Raw genomic sequence first — 8434 nt, forward strand, 5'->3', positions numbered from 1 at the left:
GCAGAGTAGAGGGACGGCGCACGAGGGGAAGACCCTCTATGAGGTGGACTGATTCAGTGACTGGGGTAATCGGGATGGGTGTGTCAGAGGCAATGCGACTGGCACAGGATAGAGCAGGGTTTAGGGCTGTTGTACATAGGGTCACTATGAGTCGCAAACGACTCGACGGCACATAACAACAACAATATTGCTTTTATGGGTGGGAATCAACTCCACAGCATCAGGTTTTCATTCTTCACACAGGCCCTGTTTCAAAGCATTAAGTGTTAAACTACTAACCAAAGTTTGCCATTTGAGCCCACTGAGAGGCACCTCAGAAGAAAGTGCTTGCACTCTGCCTCCAGAAGGTCACAGCCTTGAAATGGAACGGTGTTGAACTCTAACATGTGGAGCAACCCAATGGCACATGGTTTGGTTTTACTGGTACTACTCATATAAATGCTGCCCCATCTCATGCTTTCTGGGGGCAAGAGTTAATAATGTGCAGTATTTCCTTTTCAAAAACTCTTACTTTCAAAGTAAATTATGAGTTATTTTTATCCACATTTCTGAAAGATTTGTTCAGTCTTCTTCACTAGGGTCATGCAGTGTGTAGTGGTTGCATGCGATAAGAGCTGCAGTCTGTACTTAAAACATACACTTTAACTATAACAGAAACCACCATCCTTTTCTCATTAATATTATACCTTGAGCAAAACCAAATTCACTGGAACTGAGGTTAAAGAGTAGAACTACCCAGTCTGTAAGGATGTAAATCTTTACAGAACTAAAGATTTTACAGCTATCTCCCACAGAAGGGATGGTATTGTTAGATGCCATTGAGTACCACCCACAGTGATCCTATGAAGGGCTGACCTGAACCTTGCCCTATCTTGTTCCATCCTTATCATCTCTGACACACTCAAGCACTCTGATACTGCTTTAGTCATTATGTCAATGTATCTCATCAGGAGTCTTCCCCTACTTTACTGACCCTGCATCTTTCCAAGGAATAGCTTCACCTAGCTAGCTGCATGTCCAACACAGGCAAGCCCAACCTTCACCATTGTTGCCCTCAAGGAGCACTCTGGCTGCATCTTCTCCAAGACGTATATGTTTGTTCTCTTGGTAGTCCATGGAAGCCCTGTAGGACAGAGTAAAATGGCCTCTACGGTTTATATAGCAACAATCTTAGGGAAGCAGATTGCCTTTTCTTTCCTCCATGGAGTAGCTCCTAAATTACACTCACTCAACTTGCGGTGAGTAACTAACCCACTGAGCCATCAGGGTTCCTATAGGTGCTTAACGGACTATAAAACCCAAAATCAGCTTTAATTGAATCAATTCTTTGGGTCAGTTCTCCTGTGACACTCAATGTCAGAGCAGAACAGTGTTTCAAAGAGTGATCTATGGCTGAAAGCTTGCAAAAATAGATAATCATGCCTTTTCTTTGAGGTTCCTCTAGGTGGATTCAAACTGCTAGTCTTACAATTAATAGCCAAATAACCATTTTCTGCTGCTCTGCACTTAACACTGCTATTAAAATCAAAACTGCTAATTATGATTCAGTCTATGGTCTAGTATAGAAAAATATAGGCTAAAATTATCAACAGGAAATTAGTTTATATAAAAAGCATCTCCTAGTATCAAAAGAATAGAATGGAGAAGGAAAATATTTAATTCAGTAAGATTGAAAATTCTACTTTTATTACTTCTATTTTTGTTATTTCACAATCATTAGTAGGAATTAAATGGCAGACTATAGTAAAAGTCAAAAATTCTATTGTCTACAACTGGCTGTTACAACCAAAACTATGTCTACAGTCTAATAAGAAAAAGAAAATAAATAAAATACTCTGATTAAATGCAATCTTCATTGTTGTTGTTGTTGTTATGAGCTGTCAAGTCGTTTCCGACTCATAGCGACCCTATGCACGACAGCCCTAAACCCTGCTCTATCCTGCGCCAACCTCACCGCCTCTGACACACCCATCCCGATTACCCCAGTCACTGAATCAATCCATCTCATAGAGGGTCTTCCCCTCCTGCGCTGTCCCTCCACCCTCCCAAGCATGATGTCCCTCTCCAAGGACCCGTCCCTCCTGGCAACATGTCCAAAGTATGTCAGACGAAGCCCCAGAATCCTTGCCTCCAAGGAGTAGCTTGGTTTAATCCTCTCCAAGATGAATCTGTTTGTTTTCCTGGCAGTCCATGGTACATTCAGTACCCTTCTCCAGCACTACAGCTCAAAAGCATCCACTCTCCTTCTGTCCTCCCTAGTCATTGTCCAACTCTATGATGCATAACAAGCGATTGCAAAGACCATGGCCTGTATCAGGCGCACCTTAGTCTCCAGAGAGACACTGTTGCTCCTGAGTACCTTAGAGAGGTCCCTAACAGCAGACTTTCCCATCGCGATACGCTTTTTGATTTCCTGACTTCTGGTGCCAAGAGTGTTGACGGTGGAACCGAGCAAACTGAAGCTGTGAACACTCTCAATCCCTTCGTCATCCATCCTGATGCTGCCAATTGGCCCAGTGGCGAGAATCTTTGTCTTCTTGACATTGAGCCTTAGTCCATACTGAAGGCTGCAGTCCTTGACCCTTCGCAGCAAGTGCATGAGGTCCTCCTCAGTTTCAGCAAGCAGGGTTGTGTCATCTGCATAACGCAGATTGTTAATAGATCTTCCACCAATCCTGATGCCACAATTCTCCTCATAGAGAGCCCAGCCTCTCGGATAATCTGCTCTGCATACATGTTGAAAAGGTATGGAGACAGGATGCATCCCTGGTGTACACCCTTCCCAATTTTGAACCATGCAGTGTTACCCTGCTTCTTGGTTTGTTTCTAGCAACTGATTTTTCTTCTATTGGTGACATTTTCCTACTTTTCTGAAGTCTGTTGTTAGGTGCCATCAAATCCAATATAACTCACAGTGACACTATGAACAGCTGACCTGAACTCTCCCTATCCTGTGCCATCCTCATCAACTCTGACACACTAAAGCCCAATGCTAAAGTCATCATGTCAATCCGTGATGTTGAGGGTTTTCTTCTCCTTTGATGACCCTCCATCTTTCCAAGAATGATGTCCCTTTCTAAGGAATAGCCCTGCCTAGATATATGTCCAAAGTATGAAAGATGAAGCTTCAACATCCTTGTCTCCAAGAAGCACTCTAGCTGCACTTTTTCTAAAATAGGTCTGTTTGTTCTTGTGGCAGTACATGGGATATTTAGTACTCCTCTCCAGCAATACAGTCAAAGGCATTAATTTTTCTCCTGTCATTCTTATTCATTGTCCAGCTCTCTGATGCACAGCAGGTGATTGAGAAGAAAGACCAGGGCTTAAATCAGGTTCACATTAGTCTTCAAACTGACATCATTGCTCCTCAGCATTTTGGAAAGGTCCTGACAGTAGACCTGCCCAATGCAATACGTCTCCTGATATGTTGTCTGTTGATCCAAGAAAGATGAAATCACTATGGTAAGAAGTTGTGCTGCAATCCCTAAGACAAATGGTTCGAATCCACCAGTTGCTCCACGGGAGAAAGATAGGCAATCTCCTCCCATGTGACTAACTGCCTCTGAAAATCCACCAAACAGTCAGCTAAGGCTTGGTTCCAACTTGACAGTACCCAACAACATATCACAAGATCCTGACCCAAACTGATAGTCTCAATAATATGCAAGTCTAATTAACACAAAATTCAGAATAGTGATTATCTCTGAAAGACTAGAAAGACCTACAGACCCTTCTGTAAGGTACTGGTAATATTTTATTTTAAAAAAAAGACTTCACCAAAAATGGTCCAACAGTGAAATCCTTTGTTTCTAGGTATTATTATTAGCCTTTTTTTCAAAGAAGTGTTACAGGCAGAAAAATCTAAGCTTGACATCCTCTCCAATCAACTATCAGTAGTGTGAAGTTTAGCAGTAATCTTTTCTGTGCCTCATTGTTTCATCTATGAAATGGGAATAAGTCAGTTTAGTCAGTACTCTAGAACAAGTGCTCATTGCTGTTAGATTATATTCACACTTGCTGAACTGTCCTCTTTGATTTCCCTCTTTTAAGAGTCCAAATTTTGCACATCACCAACAGATTTACCTTTAAATACATCCTGTGAGTCTCAACTCAACTCATTCAATGAGTTTCTATTACCACATCAAATCTAACTTCCTCTGCCAGGCTTTCATTATAATATTCTAGTAAAAGCAGTTTCAATTCTCAATCATTTGCCTAATCAAATCCAATCCACTGTTGTCAAATTGGTTCTGATTCATAGCAACCTTCCACTGAGTTTCCAAGACTATAAATTTTTACTAGACTGTCACCTTTCTCCAGTGGAGCAAACCAGTGGTTTTAAACTGCAGACTTGTTTGATTAGTAGCCCAATACCCGACCCAGGACTCCTGGAATCACGCAGACGGCTTGTTAAAATACAAAATACTGGGCTCTACCTTGGAATTTCCAATTTAATAATCTGCAGCAGGACCTGAAAACTTATAATATTAATGTTTACAGGTAATGAGTAGTCTGCTGGTCAGGAAACCACATTTTGAGAAGAACTACTCTAACGTATGACCCAATTCTGCCTCTTTAGCCTTATTCCTACCTTCTTTCTAACTAGCACATATGGCTTTGATCTAATTAGTCTGCGGAGAGGCTGTGGCCATTTCTCTCTCAGCAAAGGTAATTTGCTGCCCTAAAACACTTTCTTGCCTATCTAAATCTTATCCATCATTTAAGCCTGCAGTCTCAACTCTACCTAAAAGTTACAATGTCTTTAGAAAAGCTTTAAAAAATATAGTTCTACCCCTGAGATTCTGATGCAACTAACTTGGGTAAATGTTCCCAACTGTTTTTAAAGAACAGACAGAGTTGGGGTTACTTTACCTACAAGTTTCTTCTCCTGTCACGGAACTATGAAAAAAGTATTTCATTATCTATCCTCTAAATTTCCATAATGTTACTAGATTATATCATTAAGCTTGCACTAAGTTACATATCGGATTATGTTATCTCTACTTTAATTTAAAGTTATTTATCTTAACTTGAACAGTAAAAGGGCTATAACATCAACATTTATATTCATATAGTATTAATATACTGATGTTCACACTGTTGTAGTTCTGTAATTGTTCCTTAATTGACTGTGGATTGGAATTAGAATTCTGAACATTAAAATATTTTTTTATCTACTACTCAATTCAAGAAACAAATACTCTATTCCTTTTTAATTTTTTTTCCATAGAGTTCTTCGACAATCTTATTTTGCTATGGTTGGTACATCCTTTAGCCCTTTTCCTTCCCCAGTGAATAAACTGGAAAGAAAAATACTAATGTACCTAGATGGTATGGCTTATAATAAAATGATTAATAGCACATAAATGGTTTCACAATTACTTTTTTAGATTAAATGGCCTTTGCTAAATCCATTAAAGATTGTTTCAAAACCATGAAAGAGAATCAAAGCACACACATTTAAAGATGTTAAAGCTCTGAATAGTTCCATGATTTGTTGTCTCAACAGATGTGCATCCTTCAAGCCCTGAATTCACCAGATGCATATTAAATTAATCTGTACTTTCAGTTTTTATATAACACTCCACTCTAGTTTTATAAATACACCACTACGCAAAAGCAGAATTCCATTCTTGCTTTAGGACATTAAATATTGACAGATAATCTCCACTTTGCAAAAGAAATTTAAGACTCATTTAAATGCAATCAAATGTGATTTGCTAAACATAGGCTACATCGTCACCATTATTTGTGAATTTGTCAATTTCTACTATCAAAATGTAAAACAATCAATTTGCTCATAACTGAAGACCAATGACACCTAGTACCAAAAATATATTAGATATTAACTAGAAAATCAACAAATACCTAGATCTAAAGACATACTCTTAATAGTTTATCAGATGACTTATACTTCTTGGAAAACTTACTTCTTATAAAATCACAATTTCTTTACCAACTAAAACGAAAAGATTTAATGTAGATGAATCAGAGATAAGACAGGGAGCAGAGACCTGGGTTTTAGTCTGGTTAATTAACTATTCTCTGCTATAATAGAAAAGCATCTAATTAAACCATCTCCATGTATACTTTTAGCCTTATGCTTCTATGAAACTCAAGAATTGCAAGTATTAACCAGATGGGTCCATTAAATGCAAAGCAAGCCTGGGTACTGATTCATTTAAAGAACGTCTATTTCTAGAGAATTTAAGTTCTTTCATACTTTTCATACTTACCTTAAACGAGAAGGTCTTGAAGGACTTGTTGCAGAGGATCTAGCAATGCAGCCCTAGATATGGATTGCATATCAATGTCAAGAAACAAAGATTCTTACCACTGGACAGATAGGCAACATATGATGGATGGAGAAGAGAATGAAACTGTCAACAACTTCATTTTGCTTGGATCCACAATTAACAGAAGTAAGTAATTAGTACCAGCAGTCAAGAAATAAGGACACAGGGAGCTCTTGTGGCCTAGTGGCAAGAGGCTGCACTGCAATCCCAAAGGTATGCAGTTCGAATCCACCAGGGCCTCTGCGGGAAAAGGTGGGGCAATATCTTCCTGTACCAGTCAGATCTGATTTGATGGTACACAAACACAAAATAAATTAAAAAAAGAAAGAAAGAAGGACACACTGCACTGGGAAAATTGGCACTTAGGGATTTCTCCAAATTACTGAGGAGTAATGATGTCAGTTTGAGAGCTAAGGAGTACCAGATTCGGGCCACAGTCTTTGTGATCATTTGCTATATGAGTCTGAGAGCTGGACAGTGAATAAGGATAACAGAGGAAGAATTGATGCCTTTGAGCTATGGTGCTGCCACCCATGGATGGTCAAAAGAACAGATATGTCTTGGAGAGGGTGCAACCAGAATGTTCTTTGGAGGCAAGAATAATGAAACTTTGGGTACGTTGCTAAGAGAGACTATTTCTTGGAGAAGGAGATGATGCTAGGAAGGGTGCAAGGTCAGCAAAGGAAAAGACCCTTGATCAGGTGGATTGATGCAGTGACTGCCAAAATAGGCTCTTGTGTGTCATGAAGTGTGAGGATGGCACAGGATAAACAGGATCCACATCTTTTGTTCATAGCGTTGCTATGAGTTGTACCCGACTCTATGGCACCTTAGAACAAGAACAAAGAAATAGTTTCTTGATTCTGTTATTTAACCAGGTGAAAAAAGCAAGCAAAATCTACCAAATAGAGTTATTAAATAAATCCTGCAATATATCCTAGATGACTAGAAAATGTGGCATATTACAACATACTGATTAAGGTTAACATGTTTAGAAAACAGGAGGTGTCCTAGAAACACAGAACCAGCGAATGGAAAGCTAAGTTAATGATTTAGGCTATGTTAAGTGTCTCGGGAAAGTTTCTATTACTTTTTAAGATGGTTATTCCTTCTGAGTCAGAACTGGAAATAACAAGGCAACTACAGCAGTGTTCATGTTGTTTCCACCTACTCAATCTCTGCCAGCTGAAATTTCTGGACAGTCTTCAACAAGTGTTAACAGTAAGAAACAAACACTAGAAAAGGAGGCCAAGAAATCTGCACAGTATAGCTGGAAGCCCTGTAAGTTGTGCAAGTGGTGATAGCCCTCAGCATTTAATAACAGTTCAAAATTTCTGGACTTATATCTCCTCTCAAGCCTCATTACCACCTGCAACTGTCAGATGGCTGGCACCACATTTAGCTCACACTCCCTAACGCCTTAGTATTTATCGCAAATGCAGAATTAAGCACTTTTCACTTAACACCTAATGATCTAATAGTAATCTTTTTATTAAAGAACAAACTCAGACTCTAAACAATGAATCTAATTAAAAATGTTATCAAAATCTCATGTAAAATCAGTCCCACAAATTATTTTATTAATTTTGAAAAAATATTTCTTATTTGCTCAAATTCAAAACACTCACTGCCAGAGAGTCAGAATCAAATCACTGCTACCCTCCAGCAGGTTTTCGGGGACTGTATATCACTCAGGAGGAAATTTTCCATCATTCTCCCTCTCAGAGCCACTGATGTATTCAAAACACCAGAAAGTACCACTTTGGGGTTAGCAAACACAACGTATTACCCACTAAACTACCAGAGCTCCCTGCCATATCTATAAGGAAGACTAATCAACACCCTAGGCTATGAGGATGACATAACCTTGCTTACTGAAACTGAGGAGGACCTGAAGCGCTTGCTGTAGAAGGTCAAGGACTGTAGTCTTCAATATGGATTGAAATTCAACATCAAGAAGACAAAGATTCTCACCACTGGGCCAATTGGCAGCACCATGAAGGATGGAGAAGAGACTGAGGTTGTTAACAATCAGAGCTTGCTCAGCTCCACAATCAATACTCTTGGCACCAGCAGTTAGGAAATCAAAATATGAACTGCATTGGGGAAAAAGTGCTCTCAAAGACCTCTCCAGAGTA

The sequence above is a fragment of the Elephantulus edwardii genome, unplaced genomic scaffold (assembly GCF_000299155.1).
Source record: "Elephantulus edwardii isolate Elephantulus edwardi_28Jun2011 unplaced genomic scaffold, EleEdw1.0 scaffold00263, whole genome shotgun sequence".
Lineage (NCBI taxonomy): Eukaryota > Metazoa > Chordata > Mammalia > Macroscelidea > Macroscelididae > Elephantulus > Elephantulus edwardii.